The 26,265-nt window shown below is 42.5% G+C and overlaps 1 protein-coding gene and 1 long non-coding RNA gene across 7 annotated transcripts in view; one reads left to right on the forward strand and one right to left on the reverse strand.

Annotated features, from left to right (window-relative positions):
* Positions 1-26,265, forward strand: part of zfhx3 (zinc finger homeobox 3) — a 217,061-nt gene that overhangs the window by 79,340 nt on the left and 111,456 nt on the right. For 4 of the 6 annotated variants that reach the window (XM_037247284.1, XM_037247282.1, XM_037247287.1 and 1 more), the window contains exon 1: positions 7,096-7,520. The exons of the other annotated variants lie outside the window; for them this stretch is intronic. The gene's annotated coding sequence lies outside the window, so the exon portion shown is untranslated. Of the gene's footprint in view, positions 1-7,095; positions 7,521-26,265 lie in introns of those variants that run through there. 6 annotated transcript variants of the gene reach the window in all.
* Positions 2,877-8,954, reverse strand: LOC119120413. Its single transcript, XR_005097509.1, has 2 exons — positions 7,737-8,954; positions 2,877-7,138 (listed from the first exon to the last, which is right to left on the reverse strand). It is a non-coding gene; the product is annotated as an uncharacterized LOC119120413 (long non-coding RNA).

Raw genomic sequence — 26,265 nt, forward strand, 5'->3', positions numbered from 1 at the left:
TTTATATACATATATATGGGGTTTTTTTCACTTTTTTGGGCATTTTATGGCTGGTGCGACTTATACTCCGGTGCGACTTATAGTCCGAAAATTACGGTACATACTTTTGTCAATTTTTTGGCCATAATGTTGAAATACTATTGAAGGAACCTCCACATTGTAAAGCATTTGAAAAAACAAATTGTTAACCTAAAAGCCTAATTGCATGATTTATATGAAACATACTTTTAAATGTACTATATAATAATATGCATGCTAACAATTTCGTTTTCATTTCTTTGTGTAGATTAGTCACCCAAGTCATGATGAATTGCAAATGTTGAGTTGAAGCAACTGGAATCTTCTAGTTTGTTGAATTTGTGTGGTTTTTTTTAAAATGATTTTCGAACTTGCGTAAATGATGTGAGTTGGCAAATTGGCTACTGAAATCCAGTTCTGAGATGTCCATACTGGTGCCGTACAATTCATGAAACACCAGCACACTATGAGATCAATGCATTGTTTTCCAGTGTACTCAAGATTTTGATATTAAGTGTTTTTTTTGTGTGTATGCGCATGTGCATGTGTGTGCATGTGTCGTGCAAAAGTAAACACCTTCTCTATTAACTTTAACGAGCTAACACCTAAAAATGGAACAGCTCTACTAATCACAAGGTTTTATGGGTCCCTGGAAATGTTGGGGACTGTAAAGGGGGGCCTCTTGACGGAGGGCAAGCCACTTGAAGGACAGCAGCTCCCAGTGACCCTGTCCCCCCACCACCTCAGTGTTTGGGTGGGCTCACCTGCCCGCACACAAGCATCGCAATTACGAGCGCTATCTGTCTAACTACAAAATCCGCCTAGCTAGCTCGCTAGCCATCTAGCGACCTGTCTGCCTAACCTTTGTAATTAGGCTTGTTTCAACCCCACATTATATTATAACATTGGACACATTTTATAATCAGACAAATAGAGGTTGCTCTGGATGTCGTGTTTAAAATTTGACCCAAGCCGCATTGTAGCAATGACGTGTCAAGCCCACACTCTAGCCACCCTGTGGGTGTCACTAACCTTTTAGAAACTGAGAGCTACCTCGAGGGTGCTGTGAGGGGCAACCAGTTTTTAATGCACACTATTGAAATAACACATTTGCTCTAACTACCTTTAATCGTGTTATAATTAATAATTAATGATGTGAAGACACTGTTCATGTCAATGATTTCTAAAAATGATTATGAAACAGATAAATATCATAAATGATAGCCTCATTGCTTGAAAATCCCAACGTTCCATTGCTGTAGAGCTATTACTAGAAAAGGCCTGTGGGTTATACTGGTCCTTGTGGGCTACCTGGGTCCAGCAAGCACCACAAATTGCTGAGCTACAATAGCTGTCTAGTTATCGAGCTAACTAGCGATCCTTCTCGTTTGCTATCTAGCTTGCAAGCTAGCTGCAGAGGCTACCTGTCCAGCTACTTAATTAGGCTCATTTCAACAACTTTAACCCCACAGTTTCTTATTTTTTTATAAGACCTCCGTCAATACATTTCATGAAGCAAAATGTCGCCCTTATTCAGGAGGTCTTTTGTTCAAAATTCGACCCAAGGCACATCATAGTGATGTCGAGCTCATCCAGGCTGTGATGCAAAATTTAGATTTGACCCCTGGCAGTAATCCTTGGTCTGTATTTGTCTCATGCAACTCTTCCACATGTCAACTTTCATCTCATCATGCTTTTTTGGAGGGGCTTCTTGACATGAAGGAAAATTACTTTAAGTTTGTATATTCAAGAGCAAAGAGGCATTTTAATGGCTTTGGCATTGTGGCTCGGTGATTATCCTCTGTTCTGTTTGGGTCGACTTACCAGTGTTGCTCCTGCCTGGGGGGCTCATATGGCTCTGATTTGGGAACCCTCCTTCTCAGTGAACCTCTTCCAAGCGCATAAAAAAACCACACACGCACACACACACGACCCAAGTCCGAGTCTCGACCCGGTCTATACAGCTTGCAGTAGTTCTTCACATGAATCTGTCAGACAATGTGAAATTATTATTATTCATATTTATTTCTAGAGATTTTTTGTAAATATTCACACATATTTTATTGAGAAGTCGTTTTTTTCCCCCTGTCCGTATTTTTTACGTATAGATTTAATATGTGTTCACTGAAAACTGAGATCTGACATACAATACAATACAAAACAAAACGTCAAAGGCCTTCGTTATAACGTACAAACATGAAGAAAAACAAACAAAAACAAAACATTTTTACCAGCAGTTTTCAGACAATTTTTCATAATATTCTGACACAATGGGGAGGTGTGATGACGTTGTAAAGGCTGTTCATACACGTGCAACCACACACGCGCACACGCACGTGCACACCCACTCGCGCGCGCACACACGCAAGCACACTTCGTCTTTTTGTGTATATTATCCGATGTAAAAATAACAATTACAGTCAATCAAAACTAACCTAATTGATTAACATATACAGTTATTTAAAAACAGCAAAAATATGACGCCAGCGCCACACGCGAATACAGGCACGCGCACACACACATTTACGCACGCAGACACAGAAGAACAGATGTACAATTTTTGAGTTTTTTATTCGATTTTTAATAGACCAAATTCATACATTTATAAATATAAATCATCACAAATTTACAAACCTATAAATCGATGCATCATATATATATATATATATATATATATATGAGATTTCAAAATATTTACATACCTCACTTAGTGATATATATAATATTAGTCCAACGTTCAAAATGTTATTGAATTATGCATAGGGTCATTAATAGGGTGGCGGAACAAATAGATGTAGAGAGAGATGAATTGATTGTTTCTTATGTAAATGAGAAAGACTGACCAGACGGCCACTTGCTTTTTTTTTTTAATCCGAACTCTCAACATCACAACAGCAGAAGGACACGCATCCTGATTTCTCACCTCAAGCTGCACACGCGAATAGACGCTGTCTTGCACCAAATCATTTTGTGCTAGGAGACATTTCAAGATATGTACATACGTGAAAAACTCTTGGTCCAACGTAATTTTAATATTCATAGAGTAGGCCTATTCACATTAGCATTCATGATATAAAATAAATGAATTATCAAACAAAATGAATAGCGTTGTAATTCAAATTAAATAATAATAAAAACATTATATGTGCAGTGAAATAATGGAAATTATCACGTGAAATAAGTGGGATAAGCCTAACAAATATTTAAAATATGGATGGCCAAAGCATCAGTATCACACCCATTCACGACACTCCAGATTTTCACATGTAATATCGAATGCATCCTCTCCTAAAGAAAATAAATAACACATTTCAAATATATGCCTATAACACGATCTACTTCAATATGACACGTAACCAAGACGATTACAAAGCGTGCATCAATTGAAAAACACTCGTGTATTCAATTCTGTGTATAATTTAGGAAAACCAAAGAACAAAAAGGCATGTAGGCTATTGCATGCACTTTTTTTTTAATACGTAATATTTTTATTTGCAATATGTATCTGTATATAACCGCCCCCGCTCCAAAGTCACATTTTAATCACGTTACGTTAATCTGAAAGGAGTCATTTAAAAAGTATATCTGCATGTTACCTAACAGACTAAAAATACTTTCCAATTATTTCAAATTGCTTTACGAATTTATGTAATCTTGGAAATTATACATAAACAAAATTATTAAGTTCTACCATTAACGATAGGAGGTGTGCTGCGACAATTTCTTTTCGCTTGCATACGTCATGCATTCACGCTTTCTCGACCCAGTGTTGTTGTTGGTGTTGATGTGTTGTCCATAAGCAAGCCAGAACCGGTCCGACTCTCCCCTATGCGAGAGCCAAGTGCGCAGGTCCGCGGGCTTGTCTCCCGTGGAGCTGCAGTCATGCTGCACGGTCCCTGTAGTCCGGCTGAACATAAGAGGGCGCTCCCATTGCACCTGGCCGGGCTGTCCAAGTGCAAGTGGGGAGAACACGACCCCTTACGTGGCTCAGCATGTTCATGGTGCACACACTCAAACACTTGGCTTTTTCGTCGACAAACAAATAAAACGCAGAATAAACATTGCAAAGTGTATTTAATAATACATTTGTATAAAATCACAACAATTTACAAATCATATTTCAATGTCAAAATGAATTCTAATACGATTGTGTCACCTTGCATATTGAATTATATCAACCTGCATTTCCAATATAGCACCTTTCAGACTGTATTTTCATCAACTTCATGCATCAGATGCAAAACTTACATTTACATTTTTTTTTTAAATACAGTTCGGGATTCCATCTTAAGCCCATACAGTCTCCTTTGTATGTTTCTATTTTGAAACTGTTTTAAATAACTATATTCATCTTACAGATAGACGCCTGATGTTTACCCACAAATGAGCAGACATCTAACAATAATACTCCTCGTTAATAATACAGCCTCGCCTCTTAGCTAAAATCGAGTTAAAAAATAAAATCTGGAAAAAAAAAGTTATGGCTTGTCTCGATATGGAATCTTTGATCTCTAAATACTCTTCCCTGTCCATTTCGTCCGTTTCCGTTTGTGCTTTGTTTGGGGTTCGATTTGTGCACGCCCCTGTCGGACGCACGCACACATATAAATATAGCAACAATAATAATATAATACGACTAATAATGAAAAACTGTTGAGAGATGCTTGTGCGTTCACGTGCGCCGCCATGCTCGTGTATTATTTTTTTTAATATACTGTATAGCCTATATTTTAATTTTTGCACTTGAAGCCACTATTTGTGCCTTTGTTGCGTCCGCGGACTGTTCTATCGCCACAGGTTGTGTTCAATGTGCAGTGCCACTGGTGGATGTGCCGCCTATTGAAATTGGCACGTGGACGCTTACCCTTCCCACAGAGAGGCGCAATTGAATGCCGCTCACACAAAAGCATCCCCCCCCTTCACACACACACACTTTTTGTAACCCCCTTTTCAGAGACGCCCTAAAAGCATGAAGCGCCCCTTCCACCTAGACGACAGACCCCCCCTCCGCCGCCCACAGCCCACCCCTCAGCTGATGATGATGGACTAATGTCACTCGGGCCTTTTCGCATACACTTTGGTAAACTCCGCTTTTGCACTGACGGGCTTTGTAGGACTGCCTCCATACAAGCCTCAAATTACAACGGCCTCTCTTTTATTATCTCCAAGCCCCTCGCACGCTATTTTCAACCTATTCATTTTTACAATGTCTTCTTCCCAAGAGAGCAGACATGTCGCAAATCCTCCAGATTCCTGCACTCTGCCAAAGCAGTGCAAACCATGCACTTGTGCGTGCGCGCGCGCCAGTGTTTTCCTTCTTAAAAACAGGTATCATTGCATGCCTCAACTTGTGGACGGCAAGTGTGCTGGAAATGCCAGGATGCAACGTAGCATATATTTTAGCAGTGTGATGGGGGTTGTGGGGGAGCTGCGTGCTCGGGACCTTAAGATCATCGCGAGCTTTCACGTCCATAACCTTGTAAAGTAAATATAAAATCAAGTCCTGCGCCGCTTTACACGTGCGGGTCTATTTAAAACAATTCTTTCGGTGTCATGTAAGTCATGTTTGGACTAACCCTATAGGCGTTACGATCTGACCTGTACTGGAATGTATTACAGCGGAGAATATCCAATCCACACTGTTTCCGTAAACATGGCACCTTACGTGATCACTTCAAGATGCCGCCTGGACTTTCTGGACTGTATATATAGAGAGCATAAAATAAGCACAACATCATCGTCACAATGCATTCAATGTATGTTTGTGCAATATAGACACAGAGGACAGTGGGTATAAATATTAAATACTTTATTATACAAGAGAGAGGGGAATATAGTGTACATCTCTCATAAAAGTGAGTTTAGCAATTTCCACAAAGCAAATACAGCATCGTGAGATTAAGGGAAGAGCCACCTCACTCTTCCTAACTTTTTTTGTTATTAAATTTAAAAAAGGATTTAATGGCGTTATTTGTTCGCAATAAGATGACATGCTCAGATTCATCTCTTCCATGTATGACACTTGCCCCAATAGCTATAGATCTCTCCTCCCCCATGCAACGCAAAGGACAATTTTTTTTACAAGCGAAAAATAAACCTCACTGTATTTACACACAACTAAAACAGTGTGTTACAGCCCCTAAAATACAATACCATCATCCGAGGAATTTCCATTTCACTCTAAAATATTTGAAAATATTTGACCCTCTTCAGTGACGTAATAATAATGTATGTTAAACGACCGATGTACATTTATTAACGTGTCATAGCGAAACATCTCTCACAAATTCATTCATTTCTCTGTTAATAAAAAAAAATGCTCCTACACAAGCTCAAATGCGCATTACGTTGTTAGTTTAAGAATATGTTAATATCAACTAACATTCCCATGGAGTCGTGTGAATTATATATGGCGATGTAGCGGTAATTTCTGAAAGTGCACCATTGAGTGACAATTTCACATCGATTGTGTATTTATCAAGTCACATTTTAGCGCTTTTATCATGGACGCACTTTTGCAACCGCGCGTAAAATTCCCCTGTAGATTATGTTCTATGACAGCGTGTATAATTAATATTTCTTTAAAAAATAAAAAGCACAGCATTTACATTAGGCTGAATAGTAATATTCTCTCCCTGCCGCTTTTTACTTTTTTAAGCTGCTCAACTGTGCAGTGACGAGTCATCGCGAACTCATGCATGGAAGAAGGAGTGGGAGAAATAACAAAAGTAAATCTACATCATACATCGCTTTATGTGTGCGAATCACGTGCAAAACGAGCGTTAAAAAGTATTTTTTTTAAAAATCACAAGTGTTTTTGAAAGGCGAGAAAAAGTGTATTGGGGGAGAACAAGCCGAGTGGATGCGAAGCCTCGCACGCAGCGTGGAGCTCGGCGGCCAGCCAGCGTTCACTTTCACTAATCAAACTCTTACTTCCCGCCTCTCTTAATTCCATATTTTCTATTCCTGATCATTACTTTCCTCTTTTTCTCGCCCTTCCTTGTATCTATCCATCCTCCCTCCCTCCTCTTCCTCCCTCCTCCTCGCCCTCCCTCCGCCGTCTCTCCTCTGCTGAATCTTATTGATCCACAAGGCGGCTAATTAGCCCTTCCCTTCGTGCCTGTGTAATGAAGCACATGCGCACTGAATTAATCACAGCCATTTTTTTCTCGCAGGAAACTAATTAGCAGGAATAAAGATCCAAAGAGTTTTTTCTTCCCCCAATCATCAGATCTCACTTTCACCTCTTCCTCGCGCGCCTCCAACTCCGGACTCGGCTGCTTTGCATCCAAATTATTTTTGATATCGCCTTTAACAACTAATAGCTACCTACTTGCGCCCCTTTTCCAGCCAAGCACTCGGCAACAACAATGATCTTTCTTTTTTTTCGGCCACCCCCGAGCGCAAACTGACCGAAATGGGACTCTTCTCGCCTTGATGGGATCTTTAGCTCCATCGTCTCGCTACTGGATTAAAACGCGATCATCACAAAGCGGCAAATTGTAAGTTTCAACTTTGTCTCCTTTTTTTGTGTTGTTGTTGCTGCGCGATCCTATTCTCTCTCTCAGCTTCTTTCCTCCTCCGTGGCGGTGGACTTGTAGCGGATCTGGTGCCCCCCTTTTAAAAACTCACAATCTGGGTGCAAGAAAGGCTCTTTTCATGCAAGTTTCGGGCTTTATTCGAGATTTTTGGCTGCCTCGAAGGCGTTGTGTCGTTACCTGCGTTCACATCAGCGCTCGTCCTCTCCTCTTCGTCCGCGGACGAGAACAAGCGGATCATTCGAGACGAAGAAAAAGAAGCGCTTTTAAAGCAGATTCGGGCTTTTTGGATGGGACGGGGACGTGCGTGGAGGGGTCGTGGATGTCGAGAGACGTGTTTCGGGATTTGCAGGGATCTGGCAGCAGCGGCTCCTCACGGAGCGCTGCCGGGGAAGGAGCTCCAAGTCCAGCCTGTTGGCTCCGCGTTGGTCCGGCGACTCTTTCGCGGATCTCGCAGCTCTCGCTTTTCGCATATTGTACAAAAACATTTAAAAGCATGACCGTCCGAAGAAAGGGCTTTGGTATTGTGGTTTACGAGATCCTTTCCCCTGGAATCTTTTTATTTTTTATTTTTTTTTTTAAGCCCTCCGCTCCGAGTCACGGCCACTCTCCCCCCCTCGGCTTCATCCCACCTAAGCTCGGCTCGGCTCGGCTCGTCTCCTTCACTCGGTCCCGGCTCTTTGCTTCTTTCGAGCCTTGTATTTTTTTAAGTCAATTCTCAGCCGTTCCCAGACCAAGTCCCGTGCAAATCGATCCGGCGTGAGTGTGCGTGCGCGCGCGCACGTGACGTGCAAGTGCGTGCGTGCGGGCTATGAAAAAAGGGAGCCCGGGGTTCTCCTTCATGACAGCAGCGGATCAGGCGGGACCGCCAGCCAAGCAACCCTGCAAAGTGCATGCTGGCTCTCAGGCAACACGGGGCTGCGGCTGGTTCTCCTGCACGCACTACAAGCACTTGACTGCAGACCTCCAAGAGGACTGGAATCAATGCATTGGCCCATTCCTATGATGGAAACTTGACATTGTGCAAGTCACATTTTTAAGGCACGTAGCACGCATGATGAGATCGGACTTTTTGGAGGAACAGGCCAACGATGTGCAACACAGAATGCATATCAGTATCTTAAAATCCCCAAAATGTGCATTTTTTTCCAAGTCAGTTTTGGTTGTCAAAGGGGAGGCAAGAGGAGGATTTGTTAGCAGTGGCTCGGCTGTTTTACACAGAGGGAGTGAGGATGGTGTGTGTTCGAGGTGGGGGTGTAGGTCAGACAGCAAGAAACAAGGGGAACAAGGGTCACCGAGCGAGTGCACAGATAAAAAAGCAAGGAGAGGAAACCCCCTCGCCAAACAGCCGTGGGACTATGTCAGGGCTTGGGGGTGGTGGGGGGAAGTGTGTGTGTGGGGGGGTGCGTAGAGAAACAGGGTGATGTTGTTTTTTTGGCTGAGGGGGTAGAGCATAACACACTGGTCAGTAGCAATATGTAAGAATGCCTGTAGTTGAGGTAAGAAGTGAAAATAATAGAGCTGTAAAAGGTGTTAATGTATATTGCAATGAGGAGGAAAAAGGTGGATGGTGGGGGTCCGAGGGTGTTTTAGGGGTGGTAGGGGTCAGATAGCCATGGGTCATAGAGGAGGAATCAGGGGAAGAGGTCAGATAAACACATCCCTACCTCTCAGAGTGGAGAGAAGCAGCCACATTGAGATTGAAAGCCATGTTTATTGTTCTTATTTTTTTCCGTATCATTAGTTGAAATCAGTCATGCTTATGTAAGTCTGCGATTTTTGCATGTTGGCAGATTTTTGTACATTTGGACAGCAGTGATGCGAGCGTGAAAAGCACGCATGTAGATTTCAAGTGATCAGCCTTCCTCCCCTGTCACGCCAACACTCTTCTTCCTCTTCGTGCTCCTCCTCCTCGTCCTCCTCGTCTCCCTTTTTCTGTTACAAAACAGACACAGGGAAATATTTACCTCAGCCGTATTTTCTGTCTCGCATCTTTGTCATATTGTCAGTAGATTATAAACCCTGTAAGGTCTACGGGTCTAGTATTGTAGAATGATAGGTTCAGCGTGTGTGTCTGTGTGTGTGTTTACGTGAGAGAGAGAGAAAGTGCGTGTGTGTATGTGTGTGTGTGTGTGTGTGTGTGTGTGTGTGTGTGTGTGTGTGTGTGTGTGTGTGTGTGTGTGTGTGTGTGTGTGTGTGTGTGTGTGTGTTTTGTCCATTGCCGAGTTGCAAGGAGTTAAATATGACACAATGGCTTTGATGACATTTATGAAAAAAATAATTGAAAATGTACCATTTGAATTTTACACGTAAGACTCGGTGGTGTGGCGTTATTGACATAAGTGTTATGTCTAGAATATGTTTTGCATATTTCAATAATGAAATGTAATTTTATTTTTTATGCTAGAATTACACTTCTGGGTTATTATTTTAATTATTTTATTTAATGCAATTTAAATTGAATTAGATTTTTTTAACAAATGTCATTTTGCTTTATAAATTGTTAATCATGAATAAAATATTTTTCTGTAAAGATAAAGATATATATAGATTAATTAAAAAATGCATTTTTGCATATGCTGAATAAACATGATTTGTGATGAGTTAAGTGAATGCACTGCATGTCTGTGTGCCTTTGCCGTTGTGAGCATTTGTCAATTTTAAGCATTTTCATGTGAGCAGACGCTAGCGCAACGATGAAGCTTTTTATTTTGTGTTCTTTCACATCTCGGCATATTTGTGCATTTGGCGAGCGTACAAACACTAGCGGAGACTATAGATAGGCTTGCGGTAGTATGGCGGTAGCACCGAGCCAAGGGAGGTCGCCGCCTCCGGCAGTGGTAACCCCTTCCCTCCCTTTCTTTCCCTTTTCCCTCCCTCCCTCGCTGGCTATCTGCTCCTCAGTGTGTCTCCGAATACTGTAGCTCCCTCCTTACCACCCACCTTCCTGTTGGCGGGCACTGGACCAGCAGGGGAGCTCGCTGACATGTCCCTGGTCACAGGGAGTCCTCTTTGGTTGAGCACTAGGATAATGGGGGCTCGTACCGAATGATAATTAAACGGCACCAATATGTGAAATTGGTAAAAATGCCAAATAGAAGTTTCTTTGTCACACCACTAATGTTGCCTGTCGTGTGGATATATGTTCAATAAAGAAGGCACATGTGCGTGTGAGTGAAGAGGGCGCCGTAGACGCAGCCGGCCGTTTGAATCTGACCCGTGCTTTTGAATATACAAGGCCATATGCGTTAGAAAGACCAGTTCTTCCAGTTGTCCTGCAGCTGATGCGGCGCGGCGCAACGCGACACGTCGTACTATCAGAAAGAGAGCTGGCGGTGGGCAGGACCTCTGCTCAGCAGCAGGGTGGAGGTAGGAGGAGGATAAAGGAGGGTGGGATGACATGACTGCCGTGCTCTCAGGTGTGTGTCTGCGTGTGTGTGTTCTCTGCTGTATTCTCAATGGCAGTGTCCAAACAGGCTTCACTTCCCCTTCGGCTTTTTTCTCCGATTCCTCCCTGTCTCCTCTTTTTCTCCTCCTTACTTTGTCAGTGACATCCTTATATAAGCAAGTCTGGCAGAGTTTTTCTGTGGTTTGCTATCATGTTAACAATCATGGTTAAATCACCACAGGACACCTAGATTTACGACTCTAAAGCAGGGTGTTTGTGCAGCTGCATTAAGACTGCTTTGTATTATTTTAAACATGAACCATATTTGTCCAGAATGATACCTCGCTAGATTTTCCCCTATTTACGTATATATATTTTTCTACTGTTGTATTTAAAAAATATAATCTTGTGTTTCTATGCAGATGAATCAGTTGACCTACAATGACGTGGTATGCTCACATTATTCACGAGCCACTGTCTGTGAGGATTGCAAATTTGAAATACCCTCGCAGACGAGGACACGGTGATATGTCTCATAAATTTTTACAAATCTGTATTCCAATTGTTAAAAAAGAAAAAAATCTGACACTGGAGGGGACTAGAATCTTAATCCCGCTTTGTCAGTTTTATACCGGTGACTGTCAGGAGCAGAGCCATGTGATCCATACCTGCTCAGAAGTGGCAACGTAGTACAGAAAGAGTGTGTGTGTGTGATGTGTGTGTGTGTCGTAGTCTGTGTGCAGAAAAGCAGCGACATCCTATTTTGGGCCGCAGCAGCTAGCATGGAGTGTTGCGGGATGGGAGATAGGACAGATTGGCATCATTAGACGACACGATTACACACCAGGCTAAGAACCGGGCTCCGAGGGCTGCATTAAGAAAAAAAAAAAAAAAAAAACGGACCATAGCCACACGGCATAAACCCACCCCTCCCTCGGACCCTGGAGGCCAGCATTCCACCCTCCGCGCTGGCGCTTATCATCACAAAGGACAGAATGCATAAAATATGGAGGACGCTTAGACAGGTCGGCTTTCTCTCGCCGTACTGAGCCCTGGAACAATACATGGGCCCCTCTGGCCTGTGACTCTGACGACACATACGCTGTCTTTTTATCCTCCCCTATTCCTTTGTCATCCTCTTCCTCTTCCTTTATGTTACTGTTCTCTGCAGAGTGATAACCGCACGGGCATTGTTTATCAGTGCCTGGGAAATCTGTGTTGTGTAACCAAAGTGTACGTGAACTATTTCACATACACTATGTATTTTTATTTTTAAATAGCTGTATTTTTAAAATATTATCCTATTATACTCTTCACTTAGCCCTTTACTGACCTTATATTTTGTTTGGGGTTATAAATAGCTAAATACCGTTTGGTGATTTGCAATTCAAGCAATCACGGTGTCACTTTTTATTTTATTTTTTATTTTTTTGCCTCATCACTAATTTACAGCGAGGTCACCTAGCCACTGCCAACACACTGCCAGTAGGAGTAAATGCAATGTGTGTTTTTATACTTTGCTTGTATAGAGCTGCTTTTGAAGGTTGTATGAATTTGAAAGAGATATGAACAATGTACTGCACTACGGCCACGTACTGGACTCACTATTTATTGATGTTTTACTAAAAATAGCTGTTAAATTGATCTAGGGTTTTTGTGTCTTGTTTGAGATCATATTTTGATGATTTTGCAACTACTCTGTCATTCCTTAATTTTCAGTAAATTCTTCGCTTCTCTGTGAGCTGCACTCTCGCATTATTTTGTTACAAATTTTACTGTCATGTTTGTCTCTCCATGCATGCTCGCGATAGCCGAGATGTCGGAATGTAGTGTTCGGATGTGCCGGACCTGAGGTCTGTGGCACTTCCTCTCTGTGTACTTTACATCTTATCCTCCTTGGGATTACGGCGAGAAGAAAAGAAAAGAGCCAATGCTGGAGCGCCCTCTCGCTCTTACACCCTTTTCCTCATTTTTCACCATTCACGCGCACAATCAAATCCCGACAAAAAGTGTAATTCACTTGCAAATGTGCAGTAGCCATGTCCATGCTGGATGTGAGGGGGAAAGAGAGGGAGAAGTGAAGCGAGCGAGGGAGTCAGGGAAGGAGGGGCCGGGATGCAAAGACATAAAGAGCACACGGCGGCGTGTTTCACTGAGAGAAGAGGCTGAAGTGAAGCTACCGGCTGCCTCTTTCTGGTCAGGAAACAAAACTCCATCCGCCCCTTGATAGATTCATAGGAGCTTGGCGCACAGCTATGTTTTTTTTTCTTTTCTCTTAAACAAATCTTCCATACCGTGTATGAGAACCACCATATGCTAGATGTATACAATTTCCTATTTGTCATCTCCAGTGCCCCGGGGCGACTGTCAGGGCAGCAGTAAAGGGGTTAAAGAGCAGGGCTAGCTCTGTTTTTTCTCTGCGGCCCTCTTTGCCATTGTTGTGGTGGAATTGAGCTTGGTGTACCTCACTTGACCACAGCGCAAGCAATAAAATGGCCTCTAAGTGCTGTAGCCTACATATAGTGCAGAACCATGGTGTCAATTCCATTCTATATCTATATCTCTTATATATATATAGGGTTTCTTTTTTGTTTGCACTTTGACGTACACCTGTGTGGAATATTTCGGGGGAGTCCGTGGATGTTTTCACTATTTGTATACCTTTCCCATCTGATGCACTATACAGTAGGCTGTTCCGCCATGTGCGACTGACTAGTTTTCCTGTATGCAAATTGGCAAAACAGAATGGCTCAGTGAAAAGCCTATTTGCTATTTAGCAGGCAACTTGCAGTTTGTCGTTACATGCAATATTTGGAATTTTGATTCTAAATGACTTTTTTGTCACACACTTGTCAGAAATATTTTATAGTATGAATCAAGGTCATACTAATTACCTCATAGGGCAGATTACTGAACTCCAAAACAATTCTTTACATATATTTGCATTCAACCGAAGGATTATATTTTATTACGTGTGCCAAATGCAATGCAAATTTTAAGGCTGCTGCAGTCTCCAACCTTACATTTCTATCTGGCGGCTGTTATATTATTTTACGCTTGTGTTCACTTGATTTTTGTGACAATAATGATGCAAATATCTTGAATAATTTAGTTTTTCAGGTTTGAGAATGTACGATATCAACGCACCGTGTCGACGGCGCCGCGTTTGATTGCAGAGATGATTGTTTATAGCCCACCGTCGCAGACGTCGTAATTAAAAAGAAGATATACTCTGCGTGTCTGCCGCCATGCTGGCTTGTCAAATAAGCATATAGTATTGAGCATGTCAGTGGATTTATGAAAGATTTCTGAATTATAAATGTCACTGTCTCAATGATGTGTAAACCTTTTATGCCGGGTGTAGCACAGCCTGTGTTAAATGTTACTCCGAGTTATAATCAAACCAATATTCACCTACAATGCCGCAGTGCAATCTCAGGCAAACATTGCCATTGCCTTCTGTGGGGTGGTCTGCTAAAAAGTGCAGCTTTTGTCCCCTATGCACTTGACGTTTACAGTTTGGAAAGATCCTGTTGCCATATATCTCTGGCCTTGTAAAAGGTACTGCCAGTTTCCTTGAATTCCGTTTCCTTGTCTATATTATAGTAGATTGTGCTTTGAGGGACAGGGATATGCTAAACCACTAGTTCTACCATGTTTTAAAACATTAGTGTGTCAAATAATTTACAGAAAGGCCATTAATCTATTCTAGCCCCCCCCCCCCAAAAAAAAAACCATGTTATGCATTTGTTAACAAGTAAACCACAACAATATAACCACAGTATATTTTTATTTATTAAAACATACAGTAATGACAATAGACCGTAAGTCTTACTCCACTTACTCCACATTTTTTGCATCAATTCAATAGACATGCTGGTGGTCCTTCTGGGGTGTGCACCATGGCCACCTGGGGGCAGTATAATAGACACACTGAGCCGGTCACAGCTTCTCAGTGAGCTGCAGTATTAATCTTTCGTCACAGAAAATAAGCAATATATTGATGTGAGTAATTTATTTTATGTCTAACGACGATCTTATCTCAAATAGTGTGATTTGTGTCGTTGTGCACTAGTATAGTGTTTTTACCACTACATACTATGTGTACCCACAACAAATGCGGTGTCTGGTCTACCCTACTGTAAATGAACAAACATAGGGACCTTGGTGTCTCATAATAAATTGATTCAAGTGAAGGCTCCGACAAAGAACAATAAAATATGTGCCTACATGGGGGAATGCAGTGTCTCCTAGCAAAAATTATATTTTACTGTATGCGTCTATAGTTTCACAGCAGTTTTCTTTACATGTGGCGCTTCACGTTTTCTAGCAGCATATCACATTTGCTATTTTGTATCCAGTGGCCCGTAGCGGGGACATTGCTGTGTGATTTAAATATTTAACATGGAGAACCGCTGTGACTGCTTTCTTTTCATTCAGATATGCAATCACACAGAGCAGAGATTGGGCCTAGGTGGTCCACAGGGAATGGGTCAGGTCCCTTGGGGATACAGCGGAGCCAGACGGCCGTGACAGACAGGTGACCTCGGCCTTGTGATGTCGTTTACCTCGTCTGGTCGCCATGGCATCCATTTGTCTTAATGAAAGAAGATGGAGAGGCGAACTACGTTTTGCAGCTATTCACATTTTGCAATTTAGGAATGTTCACATTATTTCAGATGATGGGTCTGAGAGTGACTGATATCACCGGTATGCTGAAATTGTTTTGTTAAACGGTGAAAGAAAACAGCCAGGCCATGTAAGGAAGTCATCTTGCGCTAACAGTTAGAATCTAAAGCGATACAGATGTTTACACCGCACTAACGCACAGCGTTTCCCCTCCATACACACATTGACAAAGTCACACACATCCTTTGTTTAAAATAAGTTGATTTTGGCATGCATCGGTACAGATTGACTCAAGGTGCGTAACTGTATGCGGAGAAGAGCAGCAAAATGGGCCCCTCTCACTCTCTCATCGCTTGCTTTGTGTTGCGACCAGGTGTTTCCTCATGTCGGCTCTTGCTCCCATGTCACATGTCACGGTGAGTGATGTGTTTCTAGTATTAGTCTGAACATTTTTTGTAGCCTAGAATGCATTGTCGGAAATTCTGAATTGAGGATAAAGGCATTGACACTTTGCAATTTGTTTATCTTGCACGTGCATGTCTCAAAGAAGTGCGTGATCAGTTCGGTTAGACCCTTCAGTTACCCTTGGGTCCTTTATTAGACTGCTCTTAAATTTCAGAAAGGGCCCTTTTGATTGACTACTCCCCAGTGTACAAAACAAGGCAGGCTTAGAAGAATTGACCTCAAACACTTTCGGTATGAAGGAGAACAGATTGTGGTCCAAAACGTGTGACCTTTGACCTGCAGTATTTCCACAGAAAGTCTTCCTGGAGAGCTGCAAATTCCATTTCTGTAGGTGTATTGGCAGCATGTCCCAATATTTTTGTCCATCAAGCTTTGTTTACACTATAGATGATATGACTTTAGAGGAAGTGCTGCAAAGAGCGAAGCATTGGTCAGGGACAGGAAAGGGGGGGTTGCAGACACAAGTCCCATCACTTCCTTCCTTTATATTGGCCTTCTTTTTTTTTTTTTAACGAATCATCATTGTCAGAATAACATTAGGCAGAAAGGGAAGTGTAGGACTGAGGATGAATTTCCATCAAAACAGTTTTAAAAAAAAAAAAAAAGACCTTAAGCTTTTCGAGTATGTAAAACGTGACAGCGTGTCTGTTATCAAGCCCCGTGTAAAGCAACCTTGTGTAAATGTGGCCTATCTCGTTAATCAGCTCAGAGTGTTTTGCCAAAACTGCAGTTCTCATCTAACCATGTGACAGGCAACCTAAAACAAGGCTGTATGTTTTGACCCTGATCTGGAGAAAACAGTCATTTCTCACACGTTGCGAACCTGCTGCTTCCTCAGGACATCTCTGTGCACGGTCACGTGCGCATATGCCCGCATGCATGTTTGTCCTGTGTGCTATATCTGTATGTGTTGTTTCCTCTCTTCCAAAATCGTGTGGAAGCAAACAGCAAGGCGACACCTGCACCCCTTGTGCCCGTAGAGTACTGCGGTTAGGGTGAGATCTGCTCAGTGTCACGCGACTCTATGGGTCTTTAACAGGAAGCAAGGGGGGGACTTGCTGTTTCACAATCTTTCGAGAAACGAGAAGCAAGTAGTACACAGCCTGTGGTGTGTGATTTGCTTTGGGTGATGCATGCAAGCTTTTCCTTGGGTGCGATCACAGGGCGAGTATGGTACTGCCTTGAGATAAGAGTGACTTAAACCCGCTTTGGCTTGCGAGTGCAGACCTGAGATATGAGCGCTGTATGGTGGAAGTGAACTCAGCTCAACTCACTTTCACAATGGGCAGCGCTTTGGCAAATAGTGACGAATTCTTCCAAAAAGAGGCTTGGAGCTGTTTATTGCCACCGCCAGTTAAAGTTTACTGTCAAACTAAACTTGAGAATTACGCCATTTGCAATTAAAAGAACCACATAGCTTTGCCCATATTGAGTGCTATTCTTCCTCATCGATATATACATTACAACATTTGTTGTTTTCTGAGCAAAGCCTAAAATGGAATGACGGCATTTTTATTTCAGTGGGAAAACCTGATTTGATATACAAGTATTTTTTACGCAACAACTTCAACTCGTATCCAGGACCCAGGATAAGTGGACCCCGGAGGCCTGCTGGAGGCGGTGGAGGTGTGGTGATTTTTGGCATGGCTTGTGTCAGCGCGTTTAGTGTTTACTGTGAGGGCATTTATATGCAAATGGTGAACAAGCCATTGGGATGGCTAATTACAGTGGGGCCTTTGTGTGTGCCAGCCTGTCACAAGCTGGCAGTTTGCGAGCACGCCGGTCCCGGACTTCCCCTGCTTGTTTACACATTGTCTTTCCTTATTACCCCCTCATTGACACGCCCCTTCTTGTGTGGCCCGGTTGTTTGCTCGTATGCTCGCTCCTCCCCCTGTGATGTTCGAGTTTATGTAGTAGATTTTAAAGACCAGCAATATGGCCTTGTTCACTTCCTCTTTCATCAGGTGGGCCCGGCACTGCTTTGACACCGCAAGCCTATCCGCCAGACTACGCAACGTGCGTTCAGCCTCGCAGTATCAGTCCTATAGCTGATGTGGCGCTAATTTTGTGGGTTTATAAAAATGCATTTAGGTCAGGTACTAATGCTATGCAAATTTATGAGCAGGCGGAAGCAAATATTAACTTGTAGAGTCACTGATATTCAAAGGATGGGGACAAAGGTACGTCTCCGTCACCTGTCATATGTGAGGGTTTATATTCCTTCTCTGAGTCAGTCAGAACAGCATGAAGCCCTTCCTAAAGAGCCCCCCCCCACACACACACACACATAATTCCATAGAACTTCGGGGTGTCTGTTCCTGCAGCCCAACGGTAACTATTTGTAGCAACGGAACCACAGATGCATGTTTGTGTTAAAAGGGTTTCGTGATTAAAGACGATTCTTGTGAATTTTGCAAATGGAGAAGATGCAGTAAATAAGCCGCGCGTGTATGTGCGCTCACACATTGCGCATCATCTGATCATGTGATCAAGGAGCAAAGACAGGGGCAAAGACAGGCCAGGTTGTCTCCTGTTCAAAAAGCTCAAATTGAAAAGCAGCACCTTAAATCAATATTTTCTTCTTTTCTTCCTCTCGCTCCGATTTGGTTCCTCTCACAATTTTCACGTGTTTTTCAACAACTTCTTCTCATTGTATGCTTTGTTGTTAGTGCCCTTTTGTAGTACGAAATCTGGACTGAATATACAACCGTATCAAACCGGCTAGGCAAGATTCTTATGGAATTATTTGCCTTGTGCTAAAACAAAGAAAGAGAAAAGAGTGCAAACTTCTGGCTTTGTGTTCCCGCTCCACTTCCCTTAAGTGAAGTGTCATTTTTTTTCCTGTAGCTTGTGAACCATTTGTGTCCTTCTCTGTGTGCGACACAAAACTTACCCACAAATTGGGTGCTAATCGTGAACTGTTCAATTTTGAGCCACGTTTCCAAGTGTTTCAAGCAGAAAATTTCAGGTAACTCCTTACAGTATAATTCGAAACAGTATAACGTGAAGCGGCGTGTGTTTCTACAGCTGGGCGTGTGTAGGCGGGATGGTGATAGCTGTGTCATAGTGTGACATCATTCAGTATTGTTTGAATTCCAGAGTCGCAAGTTGCAAAGATACTGAAACAACAGATATATGGTATGCCGCTATTCCACTCCTCTATTAGGTTAGTAATTACAGTTGTACACTGCTTAAAATTGTTGGTCATATATAATAATACATTTACATCGTTTAGAGGCTACGTAGTTAGTTGCTAAGTGCTCGACTCCACTCATCCACTAGCGACAATATTGATTAATTGTTTCATCATGCGCAACTGCTGGAGGACGTTTGCTTGTAACAAAATCAAAATCCTCTTCTATTTGGGGATTTGTTTAAATGATCAACTTTTGTAAGTCTGTTGCCCTTTCAATGTTTTGATCATGTTGTTCAGGACACACATTTTATCAGGGCAACTCTACACAAAGCTTGACATACTGCACTGCTACTTTTGGTACCCAATGAAAGGGAAGGAAAAACTGTGAATTAGTTTTACTGGTGCCGTTTTAAATTTGGGACAAACGAAACAACAAAATTCCAACAAAACAAAATTGTAACACTTGTAAAAGCTCTCTCGGGCGCTGCGCTGGCCAATGAAGCTTGAAGATTAAAGATTAAAGATTAAAGTCCCAATGATCGTCACACACACACCTGGGTGTGGTGAAATTTGTCCTCTGCATTTAACCCATCCCCGTGTGATTTTAATCCATCCCCTGGGGGAGAGGGGAGCAGTGAGCAGCAGCGGTGCCGCGCTCGGGAATCAGTTGGTGATCTAACCCCCCAATTCCAACCCTTAATGCTGAGTGCCAAGCAGGGAGGCAATGGGTCCCATTTTTATAGTCTTTGGTATGACCCGGCCGGGGTTTGAACCCACAACCTTCCAGTCTCAGGGCGGACACTCTACCACTAGGCCACTGAGTGTGAGGGAACAGCTGCTCCTTGCTGTCTCTGTTTCTGAACGTGGCCTGTCTGACAGTAGCCAGGCAGAAATACGAGGCCTCCCTCGACTTCTGTCCCGAGAAACAAGGAAAAGGGACCAGGCAGGACATACGCTAGCTCTTAAAAAAAGAGACGTTTTCCCCCAGCTCATTCACTTCAGCCTTCATCGCATATACTCTACTCTTCAGCCTTCAGCATGGAATCATCGCTTGCTTGATTTCGCTTGTCTTTTTTCCCCCTACGCTTTCATGAGATGTTTTAGTCAAATTGTCACAATTAGTCTGTCAATCTGGCTCTCCTTTTTTTTCTCAAACTTCCCTTTTTCTCTCAACATGTTGCTGTGAGCCCGGCCTTCCTGACAGCTCCTCTCTTGTCTCCCCATTTCCTCCCCACATTTCTCCCCTTCTTTTCTGTCTTTTGCGGCCATGTTCAAATCCTAGCAGAGCAGAGAAAAGCATTCAGCGCCATAATCCCGGCTGCCTCCATCAGGAATGCTAATACATGTGATTGTGTGACCTGCCGAAGGCCGGCAACATCTGCAGCGGCCTATGGCGAGCCCCCGCCCTGCCCCCTGCCTTTGAGCGCTCACTCACAGCCATTATTTGATTGTTTCACTTCACGCCTGTGACTGGGCACAGCAGTTAACCCTGTAATGCTCACAGCGGCGAGCTGCGGAGCTCAACAGAAGGCTGGAGAGGAGCATACTGCGGAGGGGTGTTTGGCTTTCAAGACAAGAGCTTTCCCATGACAGGCCTCCCTGACTGCCCATCTGGACCCCTACCCTTGGACTGTTTATGTATGCATTCCATCAGTGGTCACAGCGTTTATGTGTCTGTGAGCGTTCGTGTTGTCTAACATGAAAGTTGCGCCACTTCACGCATAATTGCAGGAATTATGCCCCGTATATGCACACGCAAGACGTTCTTTCCATGAGTAGGCCTTTTAAAGAAAAGAAAATGTGTTCTTGGGATCTTAAGGGATGCTGGTGTTTTCACCCCTCTAGCAGGTATCACGCTTGAAAGGAATGACTGTTGGGATAGTGTAAGTTTCCAGAAAGATGAATTACTGGAGAGGCAGAACTGACAAAGTGAATCTATGTCAAGATGGAGTGCTGCTGATTGAATTACCTTTCTCCTCAGTCTTGGCTGGACGCCTGTTTTCAAGCTATAGCCGACCATAAGCGAGTATACGGACTATGTCGGATTTGTCCGCGCTTCATCCACATCTAAATATTAGGCAATTAAAACGCTGACATCCCTCCCTTGTTTCAACACCTTGACATGCACATACTGTGTTGATATTGAGGAAGTGCTTTTCACTATTGTTGCATGGTTGGAACTCACTGCATTACCATGGCAATGTGAAATTATTTAGGAGTTTGACAGGATTCACACCTCAGTCAGAACATACTTTGCAAACAAATTGCTGTTGATGTATGAGGTGGTTAATGGTCTCCTGTAGTCAAATTAGGTGTTGTGAAGTGCTTGTTTATTCATGTACTTTATTGATATACTCATGTGGCCTTAAATGAGGAAGTCACACCTCATTTTGAACAGAGAATGTATGATTTAGCTCTCAGTGCCACACATGTCACTGGGTTCACTAAGTACACAGGTTTTCGCAAGCGGATTCTTTTGGTTGGATGCCGGCAATGTTGGCCATCGAATTTTAACCAAACACAGTATGAATGTAATTACAAATAACTATGCAAAATATTTTTTTTTCTTTTTCATGATTTACCAGATCTTTGTACTCATCTACTAACTGGGCGGGGTGTGTGGGTAAATGATTACAGCAAGAGATATTTATATATTTGATCAGGGTTTTTTTTTTGGATGGGGTGACTGGCCATGATTAACACTCCAAAAAACTTTCCACATTACAAGAAATGCCTGTAATACATATATGTCATTTGAACCGAACGTTGACACATGTAGCTTAATTAAAATCCGTACAGGACTTTATAACAGTCTTCTCTTCAACTCCACCCTTCTAATGTTCCCTGTTAATACAAACTGTATATGAGTCATAGGCAAATATTGCTGGGCCAGTTGAATCATTGCATGGAGCAATGAAATATCGCCTCAGTATTTTGTAGGGACAAACTTCCTGTTACACATTAGTCACAACCAGTACAACACAGAGGTCTATAATCAATATGTACTGTAATCCTGTTTTGTATTTATCCATCCGTTGAAGATACATTGTCTTTTTTTTATACCGAATATAAATATTTGATTCAAATAACTGCAGATTAGAGAGCGTCCCCTTTTATGTCTGTTTACAGATGTGCTTCAGGTTTTTCAAGAAGGTTTAAAAGGATCGGGCTCTGCAGAGCCAAATTGGATCTGGGTATGTAAATACTGCTCTGATGTTTAATGAGAAACAAAGTTAGCTAATTATAGCAGCTCTGAGAAACATGAGGAGGACAGTGGGAAATGTTTCCATCACTCCCTGGCTCTATAGATTACTGCCTAATTGCCTCAATCGAATCAGGCGGAGACATTAGCCAGAGAGGCAGAGTGGGAGAAACACAAGGATAGGACTGATGACACGGATCCGTCGGTGGCTCTTAATCCGGCAGAGGACCCTCAAGTCAAGCTCTCCGGCCTTGCGTGAGCCTTCATGTCCTTGATGAACCCCGTAAGTCCCCCCTTGGACGGAGCTGAAGGTGAGCATAGCGCCGTGCTCTATTTCGTCTCACCACGCAACCAGCTGCACAGGTGATTAATACAGCGGCACGGAAGTTCTCCACCTATAATTACATGTAATTCTGACATGTTTATGCCTGATGTTAGCAGACAGCTCCTCCACTAATGACAAAGTAGTTCGGGACATCCTCCAAAACATTTGTTCCTGCAGTGTTTTCCGTCATTATTATTATTGTATGTTACGCTTCTAAGTGGCGGTTGGAAAACATGCAAAGCTCTTCTCACCTGTAGTTTCATGCCCTGGACAGCTAATGTTCTATTTTTGTTACGTGTCCACTTCTGGAATGTAAACGCACTGATGGCATAACACCAAAGAATGTCTTGAGTTTGAATAACAAACCTTGCTTTGGCTGGTAAATGTGTGGCCTGGATATGTTTTGTATACAGTGTGGGGGCAAAAGATCCATAGAATCAGTTTCATCCTCAGGCCAATATCGAGGTCAGCTGTCCAAAATGATCTCGTGTTAAGAAATCGGCAAGTCAGCAGGGTCAGCAGAGAAATGACGACACTCTCAAACTGTGATAACGCTGCCCTCTTTTCCCCTTCCTCTGCATGGGAACAGCACAGTTCTTTGGCCTGAACTGTGCTTGTGCCCTTCACTCTGAAGCCCACTGGTACCACCTTTATTATCCCCGGTGAGCCCCACTCTGAAACCAGGTGAAGACGGTTAGGATTAACTGGATCTTTACACTTCAGATGGTCGGGAGCGCTGTAGCTAATCCTAATCTTCTTTCGTCCTAAGCAAATATCTGGATGATTCAAAATAGCCGTTGCCTAGATGTTGTGGTAGCTGCATGAGCAGTCCTTTACTCGTGTTTTTCAGAAAAAAATGGATGAAATTGGGAAAAGCCGTGTAGGAATTCTGCATACGAGAAGTAGACTTATTCTGTTAGGAAAAAGTAAACAGATCACGATCGGAAGTGAGTATTCTCACTCCATGATCTTTTTTTATTGAGTGAAAACCCTCACATTTTCTTCACAATAATATCTTGTATATCTAGGACCTTTTACTGTAATGTTCGTCCTCATTTACATGAAGCTTCGCCCTTTTTGATGCTCTACCGTGTAACCTGACTCACCAACAGTTGCCATGTCAGCTGTCCAGCCTTAATTGCTGACGTATAATCAGCACAGCTCCACCCTGCGTCCCCGTTCCCGCCTAAATATCAGCCACATTTGACCTGGCAATCTCACTTTCCCACCCGAGACTACTTTCTGTCTGACACCCCTTCTTCCCTTGCGCATGTTCCCATAATTTATGGCTGCCGGTCCTTGATCAATTGATAGCAGGGAATCCTTTGGTAAATAGAGTTTTAGACACATTGCCAATAGACCTGGGCTATTGATTGGAGTGTAAATTAAAAACTTAATCAGGTCTCCGAGATAAGATTTATCTCCGCCCCAAGCAAATTGGAGGGCTGACATGGAGAGGTAAAGGCAGGCCGGTGGGCAGACAGGCACTTCCCCCCCTTGGCGGGTGCCAATAGTAGGGAAGATCTGGCTTCTTACCACCTTATTGGCTTCACCACTAGTGGCACACTTGCTGCTTGTTGAGTAGACCATAAAGCCCTCATCTGTAGTGTTGACTAGGCTGATGAAGTCTCCAACGAAACTAAGACTGGCTTGGATAAGTATAAGGCGCATCTTGAACATATTTATCCCCTGTCATATTGAACCATGATACACTTTTAGCATGGCTCATCCAAATAGGAAGTCGTTTTATTTCTTTATCGTTTTCTTCTGTTCAGCACTTTGTCTTGTTCATCCTTGTCAATATCCTCTCCCTTCCCTCCCATATTGAATGTGTTTAATCACTTGTGTTCATTGCAGCCTGTGATGAAATATGTAAATCATTACAACCAGCTTTTATTCCTTCAATAATATTCCCATATTGTTGAGCTCATTTTACGCCACAGTAAATTCATGCAACACACACACATTCACACACACACACATGCAGGCAGTGTTGTCTATATTCTATATGTATTAAGACAATCCCTGGGATTGCACATTGATCAGGACGTATAGATTTTTGCCGTAATTGCTGAGGGAAATGTTCGCGTCTCGCCTCTTCGTCATTATTAATATTGGGAAATGGCTACATATTTTGAATGTCTCTGAGTAGGATATTGTTTTTAATGCATTCCACCGAATACAAAGGCACACGCATATGCTTTCTTTCCATTTTGTAGAAAAGATGCTGCTAGGATCCGGCTAAAGGTACCGCACACGAATATGACTGGAACTTTCAGTTGGTAATTAAAATATACATTTCTCCTTGTAATCAAGGCTTGTATTGGGCTCCTCTGAGGGATTAAAGGACTTTTAGCTATTATCTCTGCTTCTAGTAGTCCTCAGAAGTCATAGAAATGGCATTGACCCACAGTAAATGGCAAACAGTGGAGAATGGTAAGCACATACAACACGTAGACAACTATTGGGCATTATACAAAAAAGGGAAAGAAATATGTGGAGGTCAGAGGACATTGATATTGGACCTAAGAGAGGTCTTGCTGACCCTCAATCTCGGAGCTGAGGTCAGGCCTGTCAAGTTATTTGTCATCAAACTCGTACACATGTAATAGAAAAGGAGCTCCTCCAAACTGTTCCTTCAGAACACTTTCCAAAAATTGTTAGTTAAACGACAGATTAATGACAGTATTTGTGACGCTGACTGGTTAATTAAATTATTAAAATGTCTGAATATTTGTCCTATCATGCAGATAACAATCAATTTTTTGGAGCTGTCTTAAAGTTCTCCTAAGAAATCCATTGAGTAACAACAAAATGGTGACCAACCTTTTTTTTTTGGTTGCGGGGGAGGATGAGACCATCAGTAATAGGCTGTTTGCCTGATAAGCTCTGAAAATACTCGTTTAGTTAGTGAAAGTGCAGAGGGATCCTAGCCAGATAAACCCGCTGTTTCCTTCTGTAATACCCAACAGCTAAAATCAATAGTTGGGATAATTCTCCTGCTCGTCGTCCGGTCTCTTTTATCTGCAGCCTACCTCACCCTATGTACATGGAGCTGGTGCTTTGGTAGTAGGCGTCCTACCCACATTTTTTTGTAAAGTACTACCGAAGTTATATATAGTTATTATACTCGAATCAATCAAAGATAGTCAAAGGGGTAAGGTCCAGTACAGAAATGCAGTAATGTCATGGTAACTCCAAATACTTAGTGTATCTATCTATCTACTGTAGGAACTGTTGTTTTCGGTTTATTTTTGTCTTTGGTATTCTGGCCCACAATAGTGACCACGCACAGTTTAAGAAATTTTCTTCAATTTTCTTTCTCGCTATACTTCTCCAAGACACGGTTTCTTCTGCCAAATACACCGCTTAATGTGTAAGGGTCACATGGACGCCTCAGTCTGAGTTCACAAGAAGCTGAATTCAGTGTCCTTTTATTGGTTTAAGGGTGAACATAAAACAGAGTCCATCTCTTGGCATTCACCTCAGGTGTGTATAAATCTGCTGAAAGGAAGTGGCTGTCGGCACTAACTTTGTCCTGCTAAGAGTGCTGTGCTCTGTCAA

Source organism: Syngnathus acus, chromosome 3 (genome assembly GCF_901709675.1).
Source record: "Syngnathus acus chromosome 3, fSynAcu1.2, whole genome shotgun sequence".
Classification (NCBI taxonomy): domain Eukaryota; kingdom Metazoa; phylum Chordata; class Actinopteri; order Syngnathiformes; family Syngnathidae; genus Syngnathus; species Syngnathus acus.